Source organism: Manis pentadactyla, chromosome 1, assembly GCF_030020395.1.
Source record: "Manis pentadactyla isolate mManPen7 chromosome 1, mManPen7.hap1, whole genome shotgun sequence".
Lineage (NCBI taxonomy): Eukaryota > Metazoa > Chordata > Mammalia > Pholidota > Manidae > Manis > Manis pentadactyla.
In genome coordinates this window covers 151,414,502-151,433,085 of record NC_080019.1, presented here as the reverse complement: position 1 = coordinate 151,433,085, position 18,584 = coordinate 151,414,502, and the positions used below count along the sequence as shown (strand labels likewise).

The 18,584-nt window shown below is 32.6% G+C and overlaps 1 long non-coding RNA gene across 1 annotated transcript in view; it reads left to right on the top strand.

The window, feature by feature from the left end:
* The window catches only part of LOC130683674 (uncharacterized), a 208,986-nt gene that overhangs the window by 26,754 nt on the left and 163,648 nt on the right, over positions 1 to 18,584 (top strand). The window lies entirely within an intron of this gene.

Below are 18,584 nucleotides of genomic sequence, written 5' to 3'. Positions count from 1 at the left end.
TCTGGGATGAATGCACCTGCCACTAAACCACAGGAGCATGCACCCATGAAAAATTATTTACTTTCTTCTGAAAAAGAAACAAATCAAAATAAAAAAATGTAAACAAACAAACAAAGCCCCTGAAACATGGGGATACAAAGTAAGGCAAAGTAACAACTGTGGCATAAACAGTGAAGTAGATGCAAGACAACAAAAGGGCCCAAGAAAGGTAGCATAACCGACTGTCTACATCAAAAAGTGACCAACAGGGCCCAGTAGCCTCAGCAGACAAGCATTGTTTCCAGTATGATTTCCCGGGTTTGGGGATGCAATTATATTGAATAGCAGTCACTTAGTCACTCTAATTGTCCCTGCAGAACTTTTCCAGGGTTTGACTATCTCTGACGTGTATTAACTTTCTCATCCTTTTCTTCCCCCTTTTTATGACTTATAAACACAGATCAGTTAAGTGTCACTCATATCCTCTTTCAGGAATGTGTGTGTGGCGATGGTGGGAAGGGGGTTATTGCTAGATGAAGTTTATCTAGATTATCTGTCATTTCCCAAGTCCAAAACCTCACCATATTTCCCAGCAGCCCCTGTGACAGCTGTATCTAAATCCAGATTCAGGCAGTGCTTCATGTCAACTAACATAATCCCTTAAACACAGCTTACGTGAGTTTACATTACCCCACTAGTGACAGACAAAAGCATATTTTTGGCCAACAGTAAAACACTTTGAGATGATCTGGACCACAGATAAAAGATACTTTCCTGGCAATAGCATTAATCTCACAAACAAAATTGCAAACTGGATTACTTATTTATTATGAAATAGGCAGTACAATTTGGGGCATGTTAGTAAAACATTAGATCTAATGATGAATGCTTTGCAGTATGTGCTTTAAAAAGTTATCTTTTATGATTTATTGCCTTCCAGTGCTTATGAACAACACCAGAGCAAATTGTTTTCTGTGTGGTTTAAAAATAATTGGTATGTAAATGTGATATGATCTGAATTTAGCCAAGTGAAATGAGGCTATGCTCGTTAAAGTAGATGGTGAAAATTTGGCAAAGAGCTTGAAGCTGAAGCTTGTTTAGGTGCTGTGGGTACCTTTTTTGGCTGTATTCTTTTAAATCTTTTCCCTTAATTATAGGGAACTCAAACAATTGTGCCTTTATATCCCCATGGCCCATTTATACTCAAAGACTTGATTTCCTACTACTCTCACTCTCCTTTATTCTGCTTTAGTCACCTTGCCTCACTGTGGGTAAACACACCATGCACACTTTCGTCTCCAAACCTTTGCACTGCTGTTCTCTCTGACCTTCTCCAGATGCCTGTAGGGTCAGCTCTCTGCTCAAATGTCCACATATCTGCCAAGATTTTTTTTTTTAATTTATTTTTATTTTATTTTTTTACATGAAGAACATTATGTTTACTAGGCTTTCCCCTTCACTGAGTCCCCCCCACAAACCCCATTACAGTCACTGTATATCAGCGTAGTAAGATGTTGTAGAATAACTACTTGTCATCTCTGTGTTGCACAGCCCTCCCCTTTCCCCCCCATATTATACATGCTAATTGTAAGGCCCCCTTTCTTCTTCCCCGCCCTTATCCCTCCTTACCCTCCTATTCTCCTCAGTCCCTTTCCCTTTGGTAACCGTTAGTCCATTCTTGGGTTCTGTGCTTCTGCTGCTATTTTGTTCCTTCAGTTTTTCTTTGTTCTTATACTCCACATATGAGTGAAATCATTTGGTATTTGTCTTTCTCCGCTTGTCTTATTTCACTGAGCATAATACCCTCTAGCTCCATCCATGTTGTTGCAAATGGTAGGATTTGTTTTCTTCTTATGGCTCAATAATATTCCATTGTGTATATGTACCACATATTCTTTATCCATTCATCTTCTGATGGATACTTAGGTTGCTTCCATTTCTTGGCTATTGTGAATAGTGCTGCGATAAACATAGGGGTGCATCTGTCTTTTTCAAACTGGGATGCTGCATTCTTAGGGTAAATTCCTAGAAGTGGAATTCCTGGATCAAATGGTAAGTCTATTTTGAGCATTTTGAGGAACCTCCATACTGCTTTCTACAATGGTTGAACTAATTTACATTCCCACCAGCAGTGTAGGAGGGGTCCCCTTTCTCCACAACCTTGCCAACATTTGTTGTTGTTTGTCTTTTGGATGGTAGCCATCCTTACTGGTGTGAGGTGATATCTCATTGTGGTTTTAATTTGCATTTCTCTGATAACTAGCAATGTGGAGCATCTTTTCAAGTGTCTGTTGGCCATCTGAATTTCTTCTTTGGAGAACTGTCTGTTCAGCTCCTCTGCCCATTTTTTAATTGGATTATTTGCTTTTTGTTTGTTGCAGTACATGAGCTCTTTATATATTTTGGATCCACCAAGATTTTTATGAGCACCCTGTATAAAACACAAACCCCTGCTTTCACTATGTGGTCCTCTGAACCTCTCTTATATTGCTTTATTTTAATCATTTGCTTTTGTGACATACTCCACATTCAATAGCTTAATTGTTTATTTTCTCTCTCTTCCCATGTTCTACTTACCTACTGCATAACATACCACTCCAACACAATGCCTTAAAAACAGTAAGAATCTTTTGTTGTGCTCGTGAATCTGGAGGTTGACTGTGGTTAGCTACAGGATTCTCTATCAGAAGCTCCTGTGCAGTACATAGTTACCTAGTGGCTGCAGCTCAATGTCATGCTCACCTCCTTATATTTTACACACCTGAAGATTCAAACATCTGGGGCTGGAATAATGGGGCTCCTCAGGCATCTTTCTGTACCTTCGTTCTTTCTCCCCAGCATGGCAGTGTCAGGATGGCCAGGAATCTCACCAGCAGGCTTGGGATTTCAAAGCAAGTTGACAGAGAGGACAGTTCTTTTGCCTTTTTTGACCTTGGGTTGGACCTCAGGAAGCATATAACTCCTGAAAATTTTATTTATTGAGTGGGTCACAAAGGCTGGCCAGTTTCCAGCAAAAGGGAAAGAAACTCCAGTTCCTGAAACAGGTGTGACAAGGGTCTACAAGAGCACTTGGACCAGAAATATTGCTGTGGTCAATTTTGGAAAAGATAACCTGTCACACCCCATTAGAAAGTAATGTCTACAAGGGCAATGGCTTTGTTTGGGTCCCTGCTATATCCACAGTCATTACTTTTTGAACAACTAAGTAAATGAATGAATGTAAGGAAAACCTAAATAAAATTAGTAAAACCCAATTGGCAATGACCAGTGTTTCCAATATTTTAATAACAATAGAGCACTTCACATGAATGCCCATGGCTATGTGCTTAAAAGGTGCTGTGATTCTTTTTAAGTAGAATTCCCCATTAAAGTAGATGATTTTCTTTATTAATTCAATATAGATTGACCAAAATTCAGGATGAGCCACTCATTTCTAGTTGGATGTTTCGACTTCAATCTTGAACTTGTGAATAATTTGAGGAGTGGAGTATATCACAGAGAATAATGTCCATTTTTTTACCTCCAGTTCCCTTAATTTTTTTACTATTTCTTCAAGGAGACCCAGGAATACTCCATAATTAATTACTCACCAGGTGATAAGATCCCTGGCATGAGTACCTCCTTTGTTATGCCTCAGAATTAGGTATTTAGGATTTAGTACAACCTTTAGTACATTAAAGGTTCTTAAAGCTTGTTATAAGGGCAATTGGTAAAAATTACTACTGAGTTTCTAGGTACACACTGAAGAAATTTTAAAGTTTTAAATTTCAAAAGAGAGCATTAAATTCATAAATAAATTTTATATATACTATTTTAGCTTATAGTAGTTTTGTTTAATCTTTTAAACTGTGTTACATAAAAGTTTTAACTGCTTCTCAGCCTTTTGGTTGAGATCAATGTAGATACAAATGTTTTATGATATGACTCTTTATTATCATTTGTTAGTGAGATGCTAAAAAACAAGTCACAAGAAGGCATAGAATAAAAGGTCAATTTACACTAGATAATCTATTATTTGAGAAAAAATGATTAAAGACTATTCATTTCAGAATGCATCATTATAGTCCTTTGTTTTTTATTATATCTTGTATTGTACTCATATTGTCTAGATGCTGAAATAGGTTAATTAAATTATTTTCTTAAAATGCTTTTTATTATAAAATGTGTTTTTATTATAAAATGCATTTTCTTTTGAAGTTCTTATGTTTCCTGTTACTGATATGTTTTAATCAAGTTGGTTTCTCTCAGGCAGTAAGCTAGTAAGTGGTATAATCCATCCGATAAGTCTAAATGTAAGCACTAATCAGGATCTGGATGTGTAATGTATTCCTTGGTCTGACTTTGTGTTTAGTGTATGTGAACATCTGGTGAATTAAAGACCTGTCAAATGCAAGACTTACTATTAGAGATACCTGCATTTTATATAGACAATAGATTTGATTGCTCTGACACTCCCTTCAAGCACCAAAGGCTAAAATGGAACGGAGGATTATGCAAACAAAGGAGCGTAAATGCCAGCTCTGAAGTGTCCTAACATATATCATCCCGTATTTTACCTTTTAAGGAAAAGTCAATTAATTGGCCTATAATAATGTAAGAAAAAAATTGTCAAAAAGACCAGAAAATAGAAAACAAAAACTGTAGCTTTTAACATTAGTTCTTTGTAAAAAACTGACTATGATCTGAACAAATGACAGGAAAGCATGGCAATGAACAAAATGAATGGAAATACTAATTCCAGCTCATTGAAAATTAAAGAGCTACAGAATGCCTTGGGGAAACTTTATTCCTTTTTTAAGAAAATTTTACTTATTATTCTTTCTTTAAAATTTGTTTTCTATGTGACATACCCAAACAGGTGGCTTGTGTGCACATATACATGCATGTGTAAGTGTAGTGTACAAGAAATATAAAGGCATAAAAAGAACACAAACATAGAAAATAAAAACTATGCTCTTGCATATATGGAAATAACCAGCTATGCAATCTTAGTACCAGTCTTCAGTACTTCTGAGATTGGTTTTAGAAGAAAGTAATACCTATCATGATTTCCTCCTAAGGTAAATCAGTTTTAAAGAAGAAAGAGAAAGGCCAATCTTTTCAAAAGCACAAGAAATCATTTACTTAACTATTTCAAAATTGAGTAGAATAACTTCTGGAAAAGGGGTTAGGTTACAAAATTTCATACAGTCAAAATTACTCTTGAAAATTGAAATAGTTATTTTTTGTTTGACAGGATTTTAGTTCTGGAAAAATAATTTGAAAAGTTAAGGGCTATGTGATTAAATGCAGAGTTTCTTTCCAATCTCTCTCTTCCATTCCTTTATTTTGCCTTCCTTTTTCCCTTCTTTGTCTCTCTCTCTCTCTCTCTCTCTCCTTCTCACTCTTTCTCTCGTAGTTTCAACTACTCTTACAGAGCATTTAGTTGTATTTGTGGAAACTAAATGGGTGTGTGCTAAGACTGCTGTTTCACAAATAAACATCACACTCTAATTACACCATAATTTTTCAAAACATAATTTCAACCAACTAAAGGTGCAGAAGTTGGGTCTAGTGAGTGCACTACATCAGAGTCCATCACTACAAAAACCAATTTCTTAGTATTTGGTGTTGTTGAAAGGGAAAAAAAAATACCATTTCATACTTTTTTCTTGTTCAAATTTTGGCCAAATTGAGCCTGAAAGTATTGTACAGACATTATCTATGCCTGAATGATTTTCAACATAATATCTGTCTTTGTTTTAAAAACTATTCTATCTACCTTGTTCCACCTTTATCTTGTTATTTTTTTTTAAGCAACTGGCACCTCAATTTTCTTAGGGCCTCTGTTAGTAGTTTCAGCAAACTTAACTGTGCAATCAGTTAAAATGTCTTTGGCCAGCCAACTAAGTTAAAATCCCATTACTGCTGATAGCTTATTTAAGGACCTTTCCTTTACACTTAAGGTATATAATTCAACATAATGTACCAAGTTCAGTAATGAGATTAGCTGGTTATCCTGCACAATCGAATAACAACTTGATTGTTTGGTTGAACTATAATTGGCATGAAATGAAGTGAACTACAAGAAAGATATGAAAGCTTGTCAGGATATGAATGTGCATATCTGTCAATGGAAATGATAACCAAATATTTATGGTGGTTTATGGTTTAAAATTGGTCCTCTATAATTAACTTGTGTCACAGAACTACCCAGTGAGGTATTATTCTTAGCATTTATTGTTAAGGAAAGTGAGATTTAGGAATGTTAAGACACACTTGGAAGTGCAAAAGCTAGAGTATAAACCCATTTTTCTGAAAGGAAACCAGTGTACAGCTCATTTCTTGGAGAAGATATTGAGCATATATATTTTGTTATATATGCTTATGAATATATATATGTTACACACATATATAACATGAATATATGTACTATGGAGAATATGTAATTGAATATGCACAATGTAGAATATATAATAGTATATATAAGATTGTGTGTAACGGCAAGAAAAAAATGCATTTTTCAGTCATGTGATCAGTGACAAAATCCAAGTTCCATTACTTTCTATTTGTATAAACTTCATGAGACTGAGATTCTCCAAATATAAATAGGGAAAGTAGGAATAATTATTGTACCTATAGGGAGATACTTACAGTAAAACAGCACTGTGTTTGATACATAATAAGCAATAAACAATAGTAGTGAGGGAGAAGAGAGGAGGAAAAAACTTCAGAATTCATACCTCTGTTGAAAAGTTTGAAAGTAATCCATTTAGCAGACTGATGATCAGATATAATATCTAGAAAATAAAATAATATTTATAAATATTATATTTTTAAAGATCTCAGAAAGTGTGAGATCAACTAGGATCAGAGGCATTCAAATTATGGAGTGGAAAGAACCCTTCCTAATGATCTCATAATCAAAGCCATGTCTGGATTATTTGATGATTCTGAGCACAAGCAGAGAATTGGGCTTAACCTAGACTCTACTGAGGTTAAAAAGGAATCTAGAGGAACTTTTGATTGTTATATAGTCTGGTGTGCTGTAGTAGAATCCAGTGGAGTTCAAGTGCATGGCCATCTTTCCTAATGTTCAGTGATATAAGTTAACTAGAAATAATAATAACATATTTTTGTATTTATAACATATCTACAGTTAAGATATATGACCACAATAACAAAGTAAACAGGAAAGGCTTAGTTAAATTGTTGTAAATTTCTCTCATAGTTTAAAAAATAATTAAAGAAATACTTTAATATATATGGCAAAAGTCAAGGATGCCTAACACAACCTCTGGTAATAAAGCTAAAAGAATAACATAAAAAATGTTTACCTAAAATGTGGAAGAGGACATAAAGAAGGTAGGAAAATGGTAATAAAGGATCAAAGAATAGGTAAGACAAACCCAAATATATCTGTAACTATATTAAATATGTATAAATTAAACCCTCCATTCAGATGATCAAGATTGTTAGGCTGAATAAAAAAAAAGACCCAAATTTATTCTGTTCAAAAGTGATACACTTTAAAAATTCCATTGGTATTTTGATAGGACTTACATTGACTCTGACATTGGTTTGGGTAGTATTGACAATGAAGAGGTGGTATCTATGTATGATAAAATATTACTCAGTCATAAAAAAGAATGAAATCTTGCCACTTGCACAATTTTGATGGACCTCGAGGCATTATAGTAGGTCATACAGAAGAAAAACAAATGCTGTATGACTTCACTTATATGTGGAACCTATAAAATAAAACCAGTGAGCAAACAAAGAAAATAGAAATAGACTCATAAACACAGAGAACAAACTGGTGTTGCCACAGTGAGGTTGGGTGTGGGATGGGTGGAATAGTGAAGGTCATAAAGAAGGACAAACTTCCAACTATAAAATAAATAAGTTAGAGGGGTAAAACATAAAGCATAGGGAATATAGTCAATAATATTGCAATTTCTTTGTGTGGTGACAACTGGTAATACACTTACTATGGTGAGCATTTCATAATTTATATAATTGTTGAATCACTATGTAGCATACCTAAAACTAATATACTATTGGATGAAAACTATACTTCAATTAAAAATGCGATATACTTTTTATAAAAGGATGTAAATTGACTGAATTAAAACACTAATCAAAAGAGAGCAATGGTGACTATATTAATATTAGGCAAATTAGATTTTAAATCCAGAGTATTATGAGAGATATAGAGAAATACTTCATATAGGTCAATTCAAAAGGACATCACAACAGTCCAGATTTGTACACAGCTAAAGCAATAACTGACTCAACCTAAAAGAGTCAAATGCACATTTATAATTACGTTGGAGATTTTAATACACATCTTTTAATATCTGCAGAAGAAACAGTCAGAAATAATCATGAATATGTGAATTTTGTAAAATCACTGTATACAAATTGTGTTTCTATATACATACAAATTAATTAAAAATGAATAAATATATCTTATACCTCAATATCAAATTATCAAATACCTAGAAGTATAATTAAAAAACAAATGTTCAGGACCTCTACAATGAAAATTATAAAACATTAAGAAATATTAAGCAAGACAAAATATAAGTAAAAGTATACTATGTTTATGAATTAGAAGACTCCCTAGTTTAAAGGTATGTTTCTTCCAAGGTGACTTAACAATTCAATACAATGCCGATCATTATTCCAATAGCTTTCTGTTTTGTATTGTTTTGGTTTTGATGTGAAACTTGATGGGCTGTTTAAAAATTTACATGAAAATACAATAAATTATGAATAGCTGATTCCATCCCATATACATTAGAGTAAAACATCAAAAATGTAAAAGCATTATAGGAGAATATCTTTCCCACTTTGAAGGTTGGCAAAAATGGGTGATAGAAGACACAAAACAGGACTCAACATAAAAACCAAAGAAATGCACTAGATTACATTAAAATTTAAAAATTGTGGTCCTTATAAAACACCCTTAAGAGAGTGAAAAACCAAGTCAGAGAGCGGAAATAATATATAATTATGTTTAGTTAAATTTATTTAATTATAATTGTAAGTAATTTAGTAGATTCTTAATATTTATAGGTATATATAAATATGTGTGGTATATATTTAGTTTATATCATTTATATAGGATATACATGTTTCTATTTAATAAATACTGTATGCATATTTATTATATATTTGAACATGATTAGTATAAGTAGTATATATAAATACAGCATATGCAATATATATGAGTTATAATTACATGTATAAAATATATAAAATTCCCACTTAATGGAAATTATACTAATATATATATACATATGTATGATTTCCAACAGATGCATATATACAAAATTTAATAAGAAAAATATTAAGAATCCAGTAGAATAATAACTTACAGATACTTCATAAAAGATATTTACATAGATTTACATATATATGAAAAAACATTCAACACTTTATTCATCAGAGTAAAACAAATGAAAACCACAATGAAATTTAACCACAGCTTCTATAATGATTAAATTCAGAATAACAGATGATATTTATGTCATTTTTATGTGAGTCAATTGGTTCTCTTAACAAATCACTGTTACTTTTTATTGGGTGCTAAATGTTACCATATTCATATCCTATGTGCCATTGATTCTACTCTTAGACACATGCCCAGTGGAAATGCATGCATATTTTCATTAAATGTATAAAAATGAGAATGTTCACATCATTATTTGTTGTAGCTCCAAGCTGGAAGCAATGGAAATATCCTTTAAGAATAAAAAGGGTAAATAGTTACAATATATCTATGCAAAGGAATACTACACAGCAACAACATTGAACAACTACACCTGTGACAATGTGCCTATGGGCCTCACAAACCTAATGACAAGCTAAAGAAGGCAGGCATGAAAGGTTAAATACTACAATGATCCCATTTACAGAGTTCAAAAATGGGTAAAAGTAACTAATGGTATTATCAATCATACTAGTTTTAACTCTTAGGTGGGGAAGGTAGTGATGGAGTGGGTGGGGTGACCTCAGGATGCTGTTAAGATTCAATTTCTTGATCTACTGCTTGTGTTTTGTGTGTTCAACATGTGAAAATTCAAGTTATATACCTGTGATTTGTCTATTTTTCTCTGTATTTTGTAAATGATGGGAACTTAGACTGAGACAGAGGGAAGGGGTTATGAGCAGATCTGAAGAATATTTAGGGGAAAATATACTAGATTTTATTATTGACTGCAAGTCATTAAGATCGAAAAAAGTATTATTAGTATATTCCTTGTGTCCATCTTGAACAACTATGAAGCTGGTAGAACGTTTTGCTGAGTTATAAAGCATAGGAAAAAAAGACTAGATTTGGGTTGACTGAAAAAGCTGGGCCAATACCTGTAAGTCTTCTGGAAGGAAATGTCAGTTTCCATTGGATATAATGGTATATGGGTATGTCATTGAGAGAAGTAATTGTAGGTGATAAAAATAAATAGAAAAATTCCTACCAGTAAGGAGAAATGTCACTGGAATACACCGTTAAAATATGGTTTCTCATATTACCTCTGCTTCACATACTGTAACTTTGATAAAGCCACAGAACATGTATATTTTTAGATGAGTAATCTTGTCTGTAGAACAGATGGGCTTGGTCAGATTACATGCATGATATTTTCTAGTTTACTTACTTGTAATTCTCATACACTTCAGTTTGTCTCACTACTAACAATATACCCATAGCCAATTCCTTCTTTAATTCATCAAGCCATACTTTCCATCAAACTTTCATTTTCCTTTATGATTTTTCTTTCTGTCACCTCCAAAAATACCTATTTAAAACATTTTTTTCCTACTAATGTAAACTTAATTTATGTCAACACTACTTATTTTCTCCTATTTCTATTACATGCACTAACAAACAAACAATTTATTCATTAGTTTGTTCATCTATCAGAAAATTCCCACTACACAGCTCTGGAAGGGAAAGTGATTGAGAGGAAATTAATTTTTTCTTAGCTCCAGGCATTTTCCAATAGCATAATGTTCATTAATATACCTGTTGGCAAAGATTTCATTATATTCAGGCAGTGTTAAAAACCATTTTGCCTGGAGTAAAAAAAAGTCCTTGAATAAAATGTGGAATATCTATTATACCTTACATTTCATAATGTTTTATCATATATTTTGTTATATAATCCTTATAGCAATACTATCCTATACAATGTGAAGAATACACATGCCCTAGGCAAATGAATAAATAATAATTTAGTCCTCTTCCTCACTCATATTCTTTATATATATTTCAAATTAAATTTTAATTATATGCATAATGCATGAATATCCCTATTATAAAACATTAAAATATTATTAAGACTAAATTTTCTTTTGATGATTAACCTTAATTCTGCTCCCTTAAACAGAAATAGACATATTTATGAGTTCAATGTACACCCTTAGGCTTTTCAGAAAAAATGCTTAAACACATACACCCATAAAATATATAACATATTTTTGATTGTGTGTATATACTGACGGTACCTATATGTACTGTTTAGTGATTTGTTTTGCTATTTATTAACTAGTGTTTAGCAATTTGCTTTCCTTCTAGACTGATACTTGGTTATCTGCTTTTTTCATTTTAAGTACAGTATAATATTGCATAGTATGGGCCTGTAAAAGTTTATGTACTAGTCCTAGTTTCTGCTACTGAAATCAATGAGTATTCTTTAAATGTTTCTTTGTGTGCAGATGCAGATTAAGTGTTTCTCTTGACAGGTCTTGAGAACTTGATGATTTGTATTACATTTCAATTTTTATTGCCACAATTACACTCAAAGTATCTGTATTATATTAAATCCTTGGAAACAATATATATTTCCATACATCTCTCCAGTATATTTTGTTTCTGTATGTACCAGTCAGATGGGTAAGAAATCATGTTTTTGTTGCTCTTTTTTGCCTTTACCTGATGACTACTGAGGTTGGACCTCTTTCATTTCCTGACTGAATCTTTTTTCCTACAAAATTTCTAGTTTTTATTCCTATTTTTAGGATTTCTATTAGATTTTTGTCATTTTCCTACTTATTTTCGTTTTTAATTCTTCACATATTCTAAGCAAAAGTCCTTTGCTGATATGTAGTAAATGCATTTCCCCAGTCTTTTAGCCTTGTTTATGTTACCTTTTGTCATAAAGATATTTTACATTTGGATAATGCAGATTTTTTATTTATTGCTTTTGCTTTTATGTCTTAAGAAGGCTACCCAAATATTAAAGTTATTAACATATTCCATATTTTCTAAAAGTAACATATTAAGGGATTTATTTCATCTTTATCCAATTGTGTGAAGCAGGAATTAAATATTTTTTCATAATTAATTTCCAGTTTTCTTGGAATAATTTATTACATAGTCCATCCTTCCAACATTTGTTTGAAACACATCTCTATCATTTATGCTCTACTGGTATTGTCTTTTGCTCTGGCACCAGAGCTATGCGTCTAAATTCTCTTTACTCTGAATTTTAATAGCTGGTAAACCCAGTTGTCTTTTTTTCTTTGGAGAATGCTGATTAAAGCATAATGTTTACAGCTTTTTATTTTAAATATCCTTTTTACTTTTTTGTTGTAAGCTTGTCTCTGCAAACAGCGTATTGTGAATTTTCAGTCTATTCTTGACTCTTTGTAAAAAGCATCTAGACTTTATAAAATTTATTATAGTAGAAAAATTTCAAGTATATTTTTATTTACACTAATTGTAATTATTGATTTATGTGACCCTTTAGTTTCCCTATTTTTTTTCTATTTACTCTCTTTTTAAGATTCCTACCCTTCTTCCCCTTCATGATTGTGATAAACATTTTTGTTCCATTCAGTTTATTCTACTGCTTTAAGTTTATGTATCTACTTCTTCCCTAATAGTTCTTCTCATACTTTTATTATACCCACTTTAAACCAGCTATTGTAACAACTTAGAGTTATGACCACCTATTATCTTCCCACTGAATAAGGAAGAAAGCATATTTTTATTACATCTGTTCTCTTCCCCACCTTCCCATCTTACATGCTCACATTACTGAGAATTTTCTATATTTGACAGTGTACTATGTGAATTCATATCACTTCTTGTCCCCCAAAACTATGTCCTGTCATATTTTTATTTTATGTACAAAGGGTTAGTCCCAAAGAGTTGCCTAGTGATAAAACATGACAATAAAATAACAGAAGAAATTCAAATTTCATATTCTAGTGGTCATTTTCTTTAAAAAATGTCATGAGAAACCAACCAATTAAAAATATCATTGGGGTTATTCCTTTATATTTTGTAGTTAAATATATTTCCAGCATAATCTTGATGTGTACCAATATTTTCTGATAACACATTTCTTTTTAGCTCTGTGGTTTTAGACTGTTTCAATCAATGTGCTATTGTTGTTACTCAGAACTGTGACTTTTCTATTCAGTTTCAGCATAGAACATACAACTTGTATATACATAAAATAATGTTTCCCTACAAAGTCAATTTCACTAAAAGTACATTGAACATAATTTTTTCCTAAGTTTATTAAAATTGGATTGTTATTTATGTATAAATTCTATATTCTGTTTGATATTACTTATTGAATTCTGTCTTTTCTGTTCTGTAAGTCATTATGAATATTTACATGACTTTTCCATTTTCACATTCTCAAGATCGAATCATGTGTTGGAACTGCTAGGTTTGTGTTCAATATCTTACCTTCCCACACTTTTGTTTTCTGGGCGAAAGCCTGTGCCTAAATATGCAGCTCACTGATCAGCTCTTACTCTCCAAACACTCTTTTATTTTCGTATGCTAAATTTTAATTAAAATCATCAAAATTCTACTTTTGTGATTCTTTTTCTTGGCTATTTCATTCTGTCAACATCTTTCGGAGGATTAAAGTTCTAAAGTTGTAAGTTCTTGACTCTATTTTCTCTATTTCCTCAGAGGTAAGTTCTTCCATTTGCTCTTTGATAATCTTTGATTATGAGATTTCTGTACCCTCAGCTGATTAGCCTATTGCTTGCTCCTTCTTGTTCTTCATGTTCTTGTATTTTTCCCTTCTGCCTAGGAAGTACTCTTACAGAAATATAATTCATTCAATAATTACTCTCTTTCTTTTATGTTGAGTTGTGGTTTCCATTTTTAATACAAATCTGACACGATTGTGTTTTCCAGGATTTCTCATAACCTCTGAGTTCATGAAATTTTTCTTCCTGATTTTCTCATTTGTTGGATAACTTCAAAATATCTTTTAAAAAAATTCTAAGAACTTGAAACAAAAACAAGATACTATAATTTCTGCTTAGCCTACCATCCTGAACAGAAGTTAAAACAGCTATTTGTCAATTCATTAAATACATATTCAGTGACAGTGGAGATACACTATTTCTATGTAAATAAAAATACATATCTCTTTCCTTATAGTTAAATAATTGATTTGGTATAATTATTACTGTAACATTACATTTTTATAATTGAAAATTATTTAAAATTTTTATCAATTCCACAACTGGATAATGCCATCATTTGAATTCTGTAAGAATAAAGGAGGCTTATGTGAATATATAATAAAAATAGGTACCAAAGATTTAAAAAATTTTTTTGACAATAATTTATACTTCTCGATTTTTTGGCTTTTGAGAATCAATCATTTCAATTTGGGCAGGAATTCAATAATTTAATAATTTCAATTGGTGGTCAGGAAGAATGGGGAATCTGCTCCTCCCAATCCTCTGGACTGTGTTTATATGTGATAGTTCACAGAGAACTAAGGGCTCAGGATCTTCCACTGGATTCTCTGAACCCTGATGACTGCAGGTGAAGAAGAAAAGCATGCAGGTCCACAGAGGGCTTTTAGAAATGGCATACATGTCTACGTTCCTTCGGCCAAAACTGAAACAAATAATCAAACACATACACATATAAAAGTGGATTAGCATTGTGTCCAAGAAGAAAAGGTGATACATGTCTTTAAATGAACATTATCACTCTCTGCCACTTGTAATTAAGTGCAGCAGCCGACCGGCATAATCACCATTAATGTCAGAAATATCCTTCCATGCTTAGTTGATAGGCAAGAATTTCAGTTTACATTTAAAATTCACTTTCAGTTACCCAGTTAGTTATTACCTAACAACAGAAGACTAACACTTTTCTGTTCCAAACTAGAATGTAAATCACTTTCACCATGAGAAACTCCTATGGGAATAAAAACAAACAATTTTACACATGGAATTTAATTCCAGTGGTGAAAGCCAGTCAACATTTGGTAAAAGAAAAATAAACAAGCACACAAACTCTTATATTTTCTATTATATTTATTCTCTCTTCTGTATTCCTTTCTGATTTTCCTAACCAAACTACTTGATCAGAGAAATATCAATCCATTTAATGCATAAGTGATAAAATAAAATGTTTATACCCCTGGACAAAATGATTGTGAATTAGAAGTTTCATAGCCATCCTTTAAAAGTATCTAATTGAAACACCCATGAAAATAGCAGGAAATTGTATCTGCGGTAGTACTGTATGCAAGAACTAAAAGAACATACATGATAAAACCTAAGCAGGGGATTATAGTAACTGCATGATCCAAAAGAGTGAGAAACACATTTTTGGCTCTTACACACACACTCTCTTTTAAATCTTGGATTCCTCAGAAAACAGAGCCTGAGGCAAAAACTAATGTGTTTGAATTGCACTGGGGGATATAAGCCCAGGGAAACAAGAATCAAGGGTAAAGGAAAGTGAATCAAGGAAGGTGGGAGAGAAAACACAAAGCGGTGCATTCCAGGACTGACCACAGCTCTGTCTTAAAATACATTTTGTTGCTCAGTTACATGAGTCATATCCAGGGGTGGCCACATGGAAACTCCTGTGTCTGGAAACTGTCAGTTAAGAGTTGAGGAGTGGAAGCAATTTATTTGCTGAATCTTTTCTGCCTTTCTTATGTCCTTGGTCAAAACCTTCCACTCCAAGCAATACCCATATGCCTGTTTTGTTTAACCTGGCCGTTTTCTAGGAAGTCGCCAGGGAAATCCAAGCTCCCTTGGGAATAATCCAACCACCGTGCAGGCACAGGGATCTCTTCTTGTTCATTGGCACCAAACAAAGGGTTCTTCAGTCTGTGGTACTGATAACAGTGGTGGCTTTCAGAGCTTTACAACTCTGGGAGTAGCATGGGCATTCTGCTAGAGCTACTCTGGCCAAAAAGCAAAGCAAATGGCCAAGGTCCTGGGACAACGTGATTGAATATATCTAGAGCAGCAGATGAACTACGTTCAGTATATATTCACGAAAGCTTTGAACCAAAGCAAGGGAAAAATGTTACAAAGACAGTGAGAAATGAATTTAACATATACCCACTTTCATATAGAAATCCAGAGCAAAGGAACCGAGTTGGCCAGAAAGAAAACTTGATATGTATTGCAAGCAACCATCAGTCTTGAATGTCACTCTAACATGATTATCTTTTTTTTTATGGTTTTTCCAAGTTTATTTTCCAGGAGGGCATCCTTCTTATGTTAGTGAACCAAGAGAGCTGAGTTTATGAAGCCCATAGCCAGCTCCACAGCCGCCCCATGTTGTGAGTGTCTAGTTTCCATGGAACTAAGGAGCCCATGTGATATTTAGACTAAAAAATTAATGGTAACATGAGTACCTTTTAAAATTCATTTAAACAATAGAAAATTTAAGGACAAAATGGGAAGAATGAATGAATGGACAAAGATATTATAGACATGATTATTCTTAACCACCAATGGAAAACAACTTCACAGGCCATTGAAGTAGATTTCTGGAAGTAATGGAGAATTTCAGTTGGGAGAGGTTGTATGGAATGTTCTAAGAAAAATGGGGAAAAAAAGGTAAAATAATAAAGATTATATTTAGGTAGCTATTTATCATGGCCAAAAACAGAACAGAAGAATCTTAGTAGACATGAATACATAAGTGAATGTCAAATCGCCTTCACATATGAGTTAGTTGCTATGTAGAATAGTAACTCGATATAAGGATAAGATCTAGAAGAGATAATATATAAATATCCAAGCAATGAAAAGAACTATAGACCTTTACTCTCTTGCTTTTTTACAAATAGAAGGCTTGAACAAATCTCTCCCCATGCAATGTTGAAAAAGAGAAGGAGGGGGAAATCAACCTTAAAATATTGCAACATAATTGAAAGGGAACATCACCTTGAAAACTCACAGAAAAAATGTATTCAGATAATAATTTTTAATTAATAAACTTTATTTATTAGAGCAGTTTGAGTTTCACAATAAAACTGAGTGGACAGTACAGAGAATATGTGTATACACTGTGTCCCCACATATACACAATGTTTTCAGTTCATTTGGGTAAATATGAAGGAGAGTGATTGTTGAATTATATGGAAAGAGTATGTTTAGTTCTGTAAAAAACTGCCAGACCATTTTCCAAAATGGCTGAACTATTTTGCATCCCTATTAGCACCAAAGGAGAGTTCCTGTGGCTTCACATCCTCATCACTGTTTGTTGTTGTCAGTGTTGTGGATTTTGTCCATTCTAATATGTTTGTTGTAGTATCTCACTGTTGTTTTAATTTGCATTTCCCTAATGACATATGATGTGGAACATCTCTTCATGTGCTTATTGCCATATGTACCTTCTTTAGTGTCATATCTGTTCATTTTTGGTCCACTTTTTAATTAGGATTTTTTTTTCTTATTGTTGAATTTTAAGAATTCTTTATCAGATGTATCTTTTGAAAATATTTCCTACACATCTGTGGCTTGTGTCCTTACTCTCTTGATATTGTCTTTTGTAAAGCAGCAGTTTTAATTTTAATAAAGTCATGCTAAACATACAATAGTTTTTATAAGAAAAATATTTTAGTAGGTGTCACCAAAATAATGAAAAATTATAGTATTGCATAACACAGAAGCATCTGGCCATAAGATGAAAGAAAAGATTAAAAAATAAATTAAAAGTTGGCTGAAATGAGTCAAATTATTACCAATTCTCTCCCTCCAGGAGGAAAAACCAAAACCAAGCTAGTCTTAGATTTCTAGACTTCTCTGGATCATTCAATTAGAGAAAACATGATTTTAAAAGAGAAAAGATTTAGAAACACTACCTGTTCTACTCATAGTTATGGTTGAGAATCTCTAAACTGAAGCAAACACAAAAGATAGATTCACTAAGCTGAGACTTGAGTTCTTACTATGGAAATTAGTTTTACCATCTCTGTTATTTTTATAGGTATATAGATATTTGTTTTCACATGGAATAAATTATTCATGAAGTAAGAAATTTTTACAAAGGCACAAAACTTAAACATTTTCAGAACTGTTCTGCATTTAAATTCTGTCTAAGAAAAATGTGATTCACTTGCTTTTTGTACTATTCTGGGAAGTTCACTTTCCATTATAAATTGGAAGACATCAAAAAAGTTTTGTCAACAAACTTCTGGATTGCATAACTTTTTTTCCCCCAACTTCAACTTTACTTTGGCTTAAGGCTACTTTAAGAAGAGAAAAGCAAACCATTAGTAAAGCAGGAAATCTCTAAACATTGGTTTTAATTTCTTACAAAAAATATGTTGTTGATTAAACAACTCAATTCACCCTAACAAGAACCTGATCTCACC